We start from the raw sequence: 13,100 nt of genomic DNA on the forward strand, positions 1-13,100 counted from the left end.
GATGACGTCCACCGGATGACGTCCACCGGATGACGTCCACCGGATGACGTCCACCGGATGACGTCCACCGGATGACGTCCACCGGATGACGTCCACCGGATGACGTCCACCGGATGACGTCCACCGGATGACGTCCACCGGATGACGTCCACCGGATGACGTCCACCGGATGACGTCCACCGGATGACGTCCACCGGATGACGTCCACCGGATGACGTCACACCGGATGACGTAGCAAAAAAAAGGCGGGTCGAGAGGTGGGAGAACACGAAAAAAATCCTAATTTTATACATTAGAGTTAATCTGTGACGTTGCGTGCGTAACTATATAAATATACAAAAGTTATTATATCTGTATACAGTATATATATCACTAAATGCAGCCCGTGGCTCGGCGCTTATTTTCATGAGTTGCTGTAGGGGCGGGGGCAGCGGGGGGATGCGGTGGTGGGGGCGGTCACGATGGCCGTTGCTACCGCCGCCGCTGAGCCTCCAGCCAGGGTCGTGAGATTCGGCCGCGAATGGGTCTTGTATAAAAAGAGGTCGCGGTTAAAAGAGCAGCGGCTGGAGTCGACTCGCCCACAGCCACTGCTGGCGTGTAGGGGGGACCTCCAGCTCGATGGAGCCCCGAGAGCGCGATCCCCTTCCTCTCCTCAAGCAATGTCCGTTGGCCTACTCCTCTTTCGCATCGGCCAGAGACCATCTTTCGAAAAAAGGTGGGAACGCCCACGCCGAACCCCCACCGCGCACACACCCCTTGCCGATCGTTGCGACTGCGGCGTGCCCGTTTATACTGCCGGGCGGCGAGAGGCTGTGGCGGGTCATTGGGGTCGGGCGGACTTAAGACTCGGGTGTCCCCACGGTTTCAACTTCCTATTCAGGATTTTGCACCAGCGATCCTCCTCTGGGTTGTCCCGGTGTGATCACCGTTGCACCGTGGCGGCATCCGTAGGTTCGTTAATTGCCGTCAAAAGGGCCAGCTCCGCGCAAGGTTAGCGGCCACGCGTGAGGGTTTGCGTGTGTCCCCCGGGCTTCGTGACCCGGGGTTGTGCGACCACAGTGATGGCTTTGTGTCGTGGAGATCATTCCGAATGGAGGCTACTCTCCTGCCAATAGATAAGCAGCCGAAGTACGATTGGGAGGAATGTCACTCGCGTGCCAATGACCCGCCCGTAACTCAGTCTCTTTTTTTTAGTGTTCTCCAACCCTTAAGGTCGAATGCATTTTTGGCCTTCTGTCTGTGTGTAAAAATGTGGTCATGATAACCCTCGTGAAAGATATAATTTAACCGGAATTTTAGACCCAAGTTTTGGATTGATATTTTCGGGACTGGCTCTGGAGAAAACTGACCACTTTTCCCCAAAGGATTTCCCAAAGACCATTTGCGCTCGAGTGCAAATAAAGCGGCACTAAGAAGGTTTTGAGGCCCTTTCGGCCCGTGCGACGACGTCACACCGTGAAGTCGCCTCCCTGTGACGTCACCTCGCGCGGCTCGGAAGGTGTAACATTATTATCCGCCATCGATTAATTTTGAGGACAAATGCGTGAGAATGTGACACGCAGCAGCCGCTATTGGCATCGTTAAGGCCGCAAACGCAACGCTCCGCAGCTCTCCCCCGAATACAGCATTGTCGGGCCCTGATCAATCCACTGCTGGATGAAGGCCTCCCCCGTGCCTTCACCATTTTTTGGTTGTTGCTGCGGTCCTGCAATGTCGATGTCTCCGCCACGGAGACGAAGTACTGGAATCTGTTCGCGCGCGCGCGTTTTTTGCGCAGGATGGTGCGAGAGTCGACGACGCCTCGAGGGCAGGCCGTCATCCAGCAGCGGATTTGATCGTGGCTGACGATTGACGAGCGCGGCCCGTACGCGAAGGCCACCGTTTAGGCAAACGGACGAATGCTGCGGCGCGTTTTGGGGCGTCGGTCGCTTTTCTACTTTAACTTATTTTCTTTCCCCCGCTCCGTGTTTTATATTTTCTTTTGTAAGGAAGAACCAAGTGAAAAAAAAAACGCTCCACACGGCTTGCCTCTTGCATGCGTGGACGCGTGGGGGGCCCCCCGGGTGTGTGGGGGGCAGGGTGGCCGTTTGGTTAAATAACAAAGACACTTTTTGTATTTGACGTTCACGCTGCAGCGTGAACTTGCCCCGCTTTTCATACGAGCCGCTGCAGAGCGCGATGGGGAGTGCTCCTTAACGTCGCTTTGAAAGGCTGTGTTCTCGGTAGCTCGTTTTTTTTTTACACTGCGCAAGGGCACACGGCGGTGTGCGGGTGTGTAAGCTACAGGGTAAAGAGCTGCTTGTTTGGGTTGCGTGGGGGGTGGGTGGGGGGCGATCTTCTCTGCCTTTAACAAAAAATGTGCAGCTACAATTAGTCTCGGAAAAAAAAAGTCAAACGTTTCACCGCTCGGGTTGGATCCACTCGTGCGTACGACGCGCGCTCCCCTTTCTCCTCCGCGGCTCATTCCTCGTGACTCATTCCTCTGCCGAATCGTTCCGCCGGCTCGCTCGGAGCCACCGCCCACGGCTCCGTCCCACTGCACTGGGGGTTTGCCTTTTTTTCGGCGCGGCGCACGGAGGCGGACGCTGCGTGCGGGAAAAATGCGACGGCTTAAGGAAGTCGCATTTCGGAATAAGAAGAAACCAAAGGTGATGCCGTTTTCATTTCGTGCGCCCACGGCAGCGCGTCGGTCTCCCTCCACCGCTGCTGTGGACGGGGAATCTCCATTTGTCTCCTTGCGACACCGCAAGTAACGTGCGCGGCCTAGATTTTTTCCGTTTTCAAATTTACCCCCCCCATGTTGGTGCCGATCGGCCTAACGTGGCTCGGGTCCTTCCTCCCACATTAAGTCTGTGTAGTGGTGCACACACGCTTTGGTGTTTTAATTTATTTGCAGGTAATTTTTCTAATAAGCCGTTTGGGCTGCTCTCTCGAGCCGAAATTGTCGTGGTCGCGACGATGACGATCGCGTGTCCATGAGAGGTGGGGGGGGGGGGGGTAAGGGCTCAGCAGGGGGTGTTGGGAGGGTCGGACAGCGCACGGCCTGTGACCATCGCAGGCCATCGGCGTTAATGGTGCCGCTGTAGATGCGGGAGGGGGAGGGGGACGAGTGGGTGCGGTGATCGTCCGATGTGGGGGGTGTTTTTAACGGGTGTTCTACGCAGGTGAAGGCCGGTGTCGTGAAGGTCGTTTGGGATTGATGGTGGTTGTGCGGCCGACCGGTGTTTGGGGACGGAGCTTGTCCAGTTGCGCTTAGACGGTTGGGGTGCGTGCGTGCGTGCGTGCGCGCGGGTTATGATCGATTTGCGGGGGTGGTGGTGTTGTTTTGGATGGCTGTTAGCGACGGGGTGTTTATGGTGGTTGGTTGGAAAGGGTGCTGTGACGGTGGCTTTGGGGGGCTGGTTGGTGTTGTGCCGATGGTTTGGAAGGGCTGTTATCCATGGCTGCTTGCGAGGAACGGTGTTTGGGACGGGTTCCAGCCATCGGCGTTGGCTGTTTTTTTTGGGGCGGGGTGTTGTCACGATGTTTTGGGACTACTGTGGTGATCGATGCAGGGGTCATCGGTTTTCTGCGGGGTTGAGTGAGACGGGTGGTAACCAGGATCAGTCTACCCACCCCCCTCTCATTCAAAGGCATGACAAATAGGAACCGATATCTGTTCACCCGTGTTTTTGGAATAATTTCCTGCAGTCATTGCCCACAGAAGCTGCGGATTAGATGGATAAAGTTGGCGGGGCCACTCCTTAAACGATGTAGGGATCACTTTGTGTGTTTTCTTTTTGGCTACAGGTCACCCAGACTTATCTTTGGAAGTTTTTACACCACATTCCAAATGCTTCCACAGCTGCTTCAAAGCCGCCCAGTGAAATGCACTTTGAGCTCACGTATATATTTTGTGCGTGTTTTGTATTATTATTATTATCGGGATTGTCGTCATTTACGTCGTTAGTGATCGCAGCCGCGGCCCCCAACTCCAGCCGAGCGTCGATCGCAATTTGAAATCATTTTTGACCACGACTGCCCATGCCGTTAGGCGCGGCATGAGGGGGAGTCAAGGGTGACGTCCACCTGGGTGGGGGGGGGGGGCCTGCGGGGGTCAGAGAGAAGCCCCAGTCGGTGTTGGGGGAGCCCAGGAGGGCCCTGTGGTGGACGTTGCCTCCTTCCCGCCCGGCTGGCCATGGTGGTGCTAAAATACCGCCGCGTGGACGAATTTTCCTGCCCAACCTAAAGTCAAGTTTTTTTTTGTCGTGGACAATTGGCGCGGCGTGATAATTTACGGGAGAGATGGGGTGGGGGAGTGGGAACCTCTTTTGTTGCCGGGGGAAGCTGAATAGGCAGGCAACCACACACGCGTGTCGGCGTTATCCAACAACGATAGCGCAAAGAATCATGTTCCTGTCGACGGATGTATAAAGAGGCCCTCGCAGTGACAGGAGTGGCCCGAGCGCCGCTACTAGAACTATAAGCGGCGCGCGCCCGGTCGGAAATATTCCCACGCTTAATTGCGATTTAGTGCCCGCGAAGATGCGTGCGGTGATGGGTGACCGTCGTTTGTGCCGTCGTTTGTGTGGCCGCGTTGGTGAAGGGGAGGACGGCCCATGATGTGGCCGCGTGCCGTTCCCGGCCCGTGGGCCCCCTCTAGGGTATCCACCGTGCGATGCATCGGGAACATGAAGAGGGAATGAGGCGGCAGGTGACTCTGCAGAAGAATAATTGACCAGGGGTTGGGGTTACGAATACGTTTAGGGCTACCAATTTGGCCTGGGCGCCGTTTGTCATCATCTGGTTGTTGTTGTTCTTGAGCAGCATCGTTTCCCATCGCATCGTTCAAACCCGAAGCCGCGCAAGCTCCAGCAGCAGCTTTGCCGCCAAACGTTGCTCTCCGGCCCGCGAGACTCGTACGGAGGCCAACGACGTAGCGAGGGAGAGCGGGAGCGTGACGGGGGAGAGGCCGAGTTTCTAACCCCCCCCCCCTCCCTTGTCTTTATAGAGAATCTCTGATGAAGCTGCTCCCGTGGAGCACTGCTGGGAGGAGGGAAGATTTCAATTTGACAACAAAATCTCGATGGCGTTTAACAGGGAACTAAGGGTGGGGAGTGGGGGGGGGCGCGTGTAATCGTTGTAATTTTCACCCGTATTTATTTCAGCCGTCTTTGTGTGTTCGTGCGATTTAAAAAAAAGTGTTACGTTGAAGCATTTAGTATTTAATGTATTGGTTGCGTAGGCGTCTGTATGGGACCATCATGATGTCAGCTGTAGCGTTACTATTGAAGCAATACTGATCAATGCAACCACCCTACAGCGCTACAAGCAGTGTTACTAATGAACTACATTTAAACTGCCGTTTCGCCGAATCATGTTACGTTTGTTGTGTTGTTTTAAGCGTTGCCGTCTTTGTTTTGTCTCCTGACCGTATTTTTTTTGTTTTATTCTCGACGACGACGCTGTTTGTGCGATTTTGATTCTTGTATTCGTTTTTATTTTGTGAAGCACGATGGAGCGGTGGTGGCATTCTTGCCGAGGCGACTGCGGTCAACGATGACGGCGACTTTCGTCGCGGATGTCTTTATTTTTATCCGGTGGAGGAGGCGTCCCGTCGGGCTTTCGCGTGCATTGTGGCGGTGGCGGCGGTGGTGGTGGTGGCTGCGGGGGGGGATGGAAATGAACACCATGCATGTACTGCGCCTGTTTGCCGAAACGCTTAAGTTTTCTTAAAGGGCTCCGTCTCGCCGGATTGAAACGCCCGCCCGCTCCACACCGTGCCTGGTTGGCGATTTCGGACACGGAGGAGTCCAGCGTGGAGGACGGAAACTCGGATCGTCGTGGCAATTTTTTGTTGTCACTAAAGACTACAGAGATGGGTGCCGCATTTGATAAAAGACGCCGGGTGTTGCTCCGGTGATCTTGTCGGCTGCTTGCGATCACGGAGCCGGCCACGGCCCGAGTCGCTATAATGTCCGGCTTTCTCTCCTCCGAGGGGAAGACGCAGCCCAAAAATATTGAACGGCTCTTCTCTTGTAGGCGTTTTTTTTTGTGTAGGCTGAGAGGAAAACAAAATGCTGTTTTTTAAGATACAGCCCAGCGAGCCGGTGGCCCGCTGGTGATGTCGCTGTGACACATCACACTCATACGGTTTATGGCACTGATGATGTCACTGACATCACACCCATACGGTGTATGGCACTGATGATGTCACTGACATCACACCCATACGGTTTATGGCACTGATGTCACTAACATCACACCCATACAGTTTATGGCACTGATGATGTCACTGACATCACACCCATACGGTTTATGGCACTGATGTCACTGACATCACACCCATACAGTTTATGGCACTGATGATGTCACTGACATCACACCCATATGGTTTATGGCACTGGTGAATTCACTGACATCACACCCATACGATTTATAGCACTCTGGTGATGTCACTGACGCATCACACCCATACGGTTTATGACACTGGTGAATTCACTGACAACACACCCATATGGTTTATGGCATTGGTGATGTCTGCCATAAACCGTATGGGTGTGATGCGTCAATGATGTCACTGACGCATCACACCCATACGGTGTATGGCACTCTGGTAATGTCACTGTGACGCATCGCACCCATATGGCTTAATATGGTATCAGTGCGTGGAGGTTACAAGAGCTTTGCCGTAGCGGCTTACTGATATTTAGTTACATTTTTGCAACTTTAAAAATAAGCCTAAAACTCATGTTGGATAGGCCCGGGACACCAACCTAAGGATGACAATTTGCTGCTCCAATGCGGCTCAGAATCGATTTTTCTGCATATTTTTTCTGCACCGTGTTGCATGTAGCGCCTCTCGTGGCTGCAGGTTTTTTTTTCTTCTTCCGCGGCCAATAACACGAACAGTATAATCGTGGATTCGTACTTAGGATTAAATTGCACGTATATCGAGCGACGGAATCCAATTTTTAGTCGGCGCCGTTGGCGCACCGTCACACGGCGAGTAATGTAGCAGATGAACGCCAGTTTGGTGGGTTGCGTTTTGCTTTCGAGGCAAATAATGTTGGTAAAAGAACGCCCATTCCACAATGCGGAATGTGGTCTTTTGAAGCCAAAACTTTTACCGTGCAGCAATGGGAAGCACCCTTCCTGCCGCAAATGCGACGGAATGTTCCCCGGTAAAAAAAAAAGACCCGCGCTCCATAAGTAGCACCAGTGTTGTGATGCATTGTGGGGGGGGGGGGGGTGAAGACTATGGATTGTGTTAAACGCGTGCTGCGTTTCCACATGTGACTACTGCCCAATAACATAATTTTTCTGTAGTTTTTTTTTTTTAAACAAAGGTTCGACATTCACGCAATATCAGATCGAGGTTCGTTTGCAGCGGGGCGGATCTCTGCACGCGCGAAGTCCTCGTGATGCTGCGACGGCGTGCGTCGGTGCCGTCACTCTGTGGCACTTGACACCGGCACGGTGGCACGCACCAACACTTCGTCTGTCTTGGTGCGTTGGAATTCGCCAACCACTTTACCGCCACGGCGTAGTTTCTGCCCGTCCATTTGCGATGGAAACGGTGCCGTTGACACTCCAAGCTTGGATCGGTGCAGATGTAACAGTTTGTGAAAATTTAGCTGACCCACAGAGGCGTTGTGTTTTTTGCCAGTTCGAAAAATATCGAGTGCGCATGTATGTATGTTGAACTTCTTTCGCGCCGTACGTAGCCAACCGTGGTAAAAGGCGGCGCGTGGGAAGGACGACAAACTAAACACAAAGCAGTTCTAACGAAATGAGTTTTCAATACAAATGCGAAAGTGCAAAGCTCTCCTCCAGTGGCTTCCTACTATCGGAAGGAAGAGCGTTCCAGACGGCAGCGGAAGCGGGTCTGAAAGCACGCGATGCCGGTGACCACCGTCTTCGTTTCGATGAAGAGCCGAAAGCCGCTGCTGCGAGGATGACCACAGTCGCCATAAGCGGTTGTAGAGAAAAATAAGCCATTTTAGAACGGCCGCACTAATCGATTTTAGTGCATCCGTTTCAAGTGGTCGCCCCCCCCCCCCCTCCATATGGTCATGGGCAGTAATGCAATTACATCGCAAGCCCCGTGGGTCACCCCCCCCCCCACCACGTTCCGCAAGATTCTCGAGCGTTTTGCTGTCGGGTCGCGTCTTCCTTCATAACGCGACTCTAAATAATAAGTCGATTTTAAAACCCCCACGGTTTACCAAGGCGACCTGGTTGCCCCCCCCCCTCCACGCCACGCCCGGCGGTCCGGCCCAAGTCACGTGTTTTTTTTTCCCGGTGTTGGCGCGCGCTGACCGATTGACCCGGGTCGTGTTGTGGGTCACGCGTGGACTGCGGTGGGGGGGGGGGCCCGCTTGGGCAGTGTTGAAGAGGTCGTCCACCCGTGACGGGGGGGGGGGGGAATGGTGTACTGGGACCAGGCTCACTTCCAAGACACGCTTTGCACTCGCCGCTTCGGTCCGTGGAGGTAATGAAATGAGACGACGCGTCCACAGTTTTTTTTTTGTCCGGCCTCTCTTTGTTTTCTTCTCTCCCCCGCGCGCGAGCGCGCGCGCCGACTTCCTGCTGTTCCCGATTTGTGTTTGTCTTTTGGTTTGGCTCGAGAGAGAGAGGGGAGAGTGTGCGCGCTTTCTTTTTCTGTTGCGAAAATCTGCGAAGCGGATCGAGTCTGTTCGTGTGTCCGGTTTGTTTTTGTGTTTTAACGTTCACCTCGGGGGGGGGGTCACGTTTTTGACGGAAAAGTTATCGTTTTCTCACGTTGCTGTTACATTCGGGATATCGCTGTTACGTTTTGCGTTTTTGACGTTTACCCGTAGCGAACAAGTACTGTATTATTTGTCATTTTGTTTTGTCCTTTTTATTTTGAGAACAATTGACAATGAAAGAGGGGGGGGGGGGTCATATTCCTCGTGTCTCCATGAGTTCTTGCCTGTCCGAGTTTTTGACTTTGTAAAAAAAAACTTCCCGACGCGGACACACGCACACACAAAGATAAAGATCCCCGTGTAGCCTGTAACAGACTCTAGGGGCAAGTGCTGTTGGCGAGCAGCACCTATGAAGGCCGGCACAGCACACACACACGCCCATCCGTCGGTCCCTCTCCTCCTCGGAGTCTATCGAGTTACGAGTGCCGTCAATTGGCCCGGCTGTTACGCAGCTCAGAACTGCTCAGGTTTTTTTCGTGGCTGTGCTACTTGGCGCTCCCGAAAGTGGTTGATTTCCCCCCCCCCCCCCTTCGGGTTGTATCGCGGTGTGGTTTGTGAAGAAGCCCTCCCAACCGCTTGGAGCGAAACGTCGGGGTGGGGGGGGGGATGTCATCCCTCTCTCTGCCGAAACGGCACGCCGGGAGAATCCTCCGGAAAAGGCTTCACGGCACTGGGTGGTGATGTCGCGCCAGAGACGCCGTCGTGGCCGGCACCGGTGGCAGAGAGCCTGCGGTTTTGAATCTTGAGTGTCAGCCTCCCGTGATTTTTATTTTGTAACCCGGGCTCTCGAGTGGTAGGGAGCTGGTGATGGTCTCGGCTCGGTCACCAATGACTGCGTGCGCTCCCACACGCACACACACACACACGAACAAAAGAAAACGTCGTATCAAATTTAGTTCGCTACTTAATTGCGCTTGTTCCAGCTCCGAGGATTAAAACGAAAATGGTTTTATTTGATCGACACGCGACAAACGGGAAGCAAATGCGTTTGACGCACTAACCCGTGTAATAAGTATACACGTGTCGCAGTCGTGAATTTCTTAGAAAGCAGCGGCAGACCGCTGCCCCCTCCCCCCAGTGTCGGCAACGTGGTGCCCAACTTATCCATCGCCCGCAGTAGGGCTGCATTTATGATGGTGACGGAGCGGAGGTAATCCATAACTGGATTCGAGATGTTAACTACCTCGCCTGGGTTCGAGGATGTTCCTGGGTTCGACCTCGACCCTGAGGCCTGCTGCTGTATATTTGGAGTTTGCAATGTCTCTCCCCGTGATCGCGTGGATCTTTCTCCGGGTCCCCCGGTTTTCCATTCCACGTTGAGAATTCACATCACGCGTTTAGAGCATTTGGCTATTGCTATACATTTCCACACGATAAGCCACTTCGTTGAGTTGTCATTTGTAGCCAAGTCACATCTGAAAAAGAGCCTTTAAAGCTCCGTTTAGGGCCTCTCCTGGTAAAAAGTAAAAAAAACGAAAATGGTTTGTTTTAGAACTCTGGCGCGATTGAGACCCCTGTGCCGCCGAATCGATTTTAAAACACCGTGAGTTGAGCATTTCCACCGCGTCGTTTCAGCTGGGTTCACATAGCAAACTTTGGTGGGTGGGGTTTGGGGCAATGTGACGCAACAATCTTTATTTGAAGCTTTCGTGACTGCAGCAATCCATACTCTTTGGTTCTTTCGGTAAAGTCACGTAGGTAGAAAAATAATAGATCACGACGTGACGATTGCTTGTGTTGCGATCGAAATCAGGTGGGACAACCACAGCAGCACGTATACAAACCAAAACGCCTGAGTTCTGACAACAGACCACGACCCGTTCCATTCTTCTTGGTCTCGTGCAATCAACTCTATTCCCCATGGTAAAGCGAATACTAACACCCCCCCCCCCCTCCCAGCTCCCAACAACTCCAGTAGAACCATAGAGGCCTTGCACCCGCCTGATATTTGCAAGGCTGCCAAGACGCGGCCTTTTCGCGTTGGGTTTACCGCTATTCGAATGGCGAGGAGGGAGTGAGGGCGGGGCAGTGCTTTGTTGACATGGAATAAACTTGACAATTGAAAAGGGCGCGATGGAAAAGGGTTCACGAACGCGTCGTTTGGTGCCATTTTAGCGCTGGCAGTGACGTAGGCATCCCCGCAGCTCGGGGAATGCCTTCGAGTCGGGATTGTGGACATAAGGCACTGCCACTACAATACAGAGACTCCTCCGCTTACGAACATTCTACTCGCAAACTTTCAGAGATGCGAACAAACCTGGTCCGAACGTCCAGTTGCCTGTTCAGACCGAGAGTCGTAAGTTCAACCGCCGCGCAATAGATGGCGGTGGTGGCATCTACATCTGCAGAACGTGAAGAACCTGTGGCATCAAGCCATTCCCCGTGTTTCGTGGGGGGGGGGGGGGGGGGGTGTAAACGCGCCAAATACTACTTTGGCCCACCGGTGTGTTGGAGAGTATGGCAACAACATTTACAATTTGAGTCGTACGACGTTTCGCTGGTAATTACATCAACCAGCATTATTGGGTAATTTGCCAGAATAATGAATCAATCCACCTGCTTCCGGTCTTGAATTGAGCAGCAGCAGGACGACGTCATCACTGAACCCATCGGGTGCAGAGATCAGAGGGGGGTGGGGGGGGGTGTAATTATTAGTAATCGGTTAATTTGCATGTTTCCTCTAAGGAATATTAGTTGTAAGATGTACGACTGAATATGCTTCCAGGCCGCACAGCCTGTAGCTGTCAAAGCGGGTAAAATTATTTGCATTCAATTTCGATGGATTCTCGAATTAGTCTCGGCCAGTAATAATTAGGTTTACACAACACTTCATCGTTATCAAAAGCAATTCAGTGTCCTTGTTGGTAAGCATGTTCTGCGACTCTCATCCAGCGACACAATGTGAACGGATAGATGTTGACATTCTTTTACAACAATTTGTGAGATTCGTCCAGTCATCGCATCTCTATATTCGATGATCAAGTACTTGGCCCAGTTTCACCCCCCCCCCCCCTCCATAACGCCTCATCCCTAGGGTCTTCGTCAAACGTAGGACCGAGGATTTCCCAAGATGTGCCTTGTGGGACTGGCCAGGACATCCTGTGTCTAAGACCTGCAGGTGCTGCGGTGAAGAGTGCCAATGGGCCCTGCTCAATCAAGTTGTCACAAGCCGTCGCAGTAGGCGATTGTGAGTGCAACATCACCTCCCGGGCAAGTTCAAGCGGACGGCATGAAGATAAAATCCCCCTGATGTGGTTTTAAAAATGTTCCGCCTGTACCGCTGTTCACGACCATGCAATCGCTTGAGCACGTGGAGTAAACCGTCGGACCCAAACAGGTGACGACATTCCTGTACCGTGGCTCCCATCTCCCCCTGATCTGCCAACTCGCCCGGCCGACCTTCACACGAACGGATCGGAGCACCACGCCGCGTCACCAACTCGCACGGGTGGGGCCGAGGTCCGTGCGGGATATGTGATCGGACTTTGAAAAAAAAAATGACAGTCACGCGATTGCCGATGATTATGGTTCCTCGACAAAAGTGTGCAAACTGCTCTGGACGGCGAAGTATTCCTTTGGCTGCAAGTTAAACATTCCTGCGGAGGGAGCTGATAGGAACGTTGGGTTGCTCGATCAATGGCCAGGGTCAATGGCCAGGGTCAACGGCGGCGTGGTGTATTCGGCAAATATGCCCGACTGTGAAGGCGGGCACAAGCAGGCGTGAGTAGGTTAATTAAACGTTTGAGTTTTATAAGGGCACCACGGGGTAACCAGCCCCTCCCCACCGAGCCCCTCCCTCCCCTCTCCACCCCTCCTATTTTTGGATGCACGACGGACGGACACAATAATCCCCTGTGGGCTGGTGTAACCAGGAGGTTCCTACCAGTATAAATAAAGCAACTCGCCGTTTCCAATCATCTGGCACTTCTCAACATTATTACCGACTATAATCACCCAGAAATGTCTGTCCGTCCCGCGCGTGCCGTCACTCCACACGAGGCACACCCCCCCGCGTGACGTCACTCCACATGAGACCCACCCTCATTAATATTCATGAGTGGGTGGATTCTTACACCAACGCAGAGGGAGGTCGAGCTAATTCATTAATTAAGCAAAGTCGCTTAAAATATGATGTTTCTTTACAGAAGGTGATGGTAAAAAATAAGTCTACGTAGCACACTGCGACATCCGTGCGTGACGTCACTTCAAAAGAGCCCCCCCCTTCATTAATATTCATGCTTGCGTGTAAATTTACACTGACAGTCACGCACTCCACATGCCCCTCCCCTGATTAATAATCAGTGGGTGACGTCACTCCACATGCCGCACCCCTCCACAATAACCATGAGGTGGTGACGTCACTCCGCCTGCCACACCCCTCCACAACCA

At 53.0% G+C, this 13,100-nt stretch overlaps 1 protein-coding gene across 1 annotated transcript in view; it reads left to right on the forward strand.

Annotated features, from left to right (window-relative positions):
* Positions 1-2,540: 2,540 nt before the first annotated feature.
* Positions 2,541-13,100, forward strand: part of KPTN (kaptin, actin binding protein) — a 44,160-nt gene continuing 33,600 nt past the window's right edge. Inside the window, exon 1 of the mRNA XM_076051999.1 lies at positions 2,541-2,648. The gene's annotated coding sequence lies outside the window, so the exon portion shown is untranslated. The remainder of the gene's footprint in view (positions 2,649-13,100) is intronic.

The sequence above is a fragment of the Petromyzon marinus genome, chromosome 53 (genome assembly GCF_048934315.1).
Source record: "Petromyzon marinus isolate PM22_M1 ecotype Great Lakes invasive population chromosome 53, UKy_Petmar_22M1.pri1.0, whole genome shotgun sequence".
In the NCBI taxonomy this organism is placed as follows: Eukaryota; Metazoa; Chordata; class Hyperoartia; order Petromyzontiformes; family Petromyzontidae; genus Petromyzon; species Petromyzon marinus.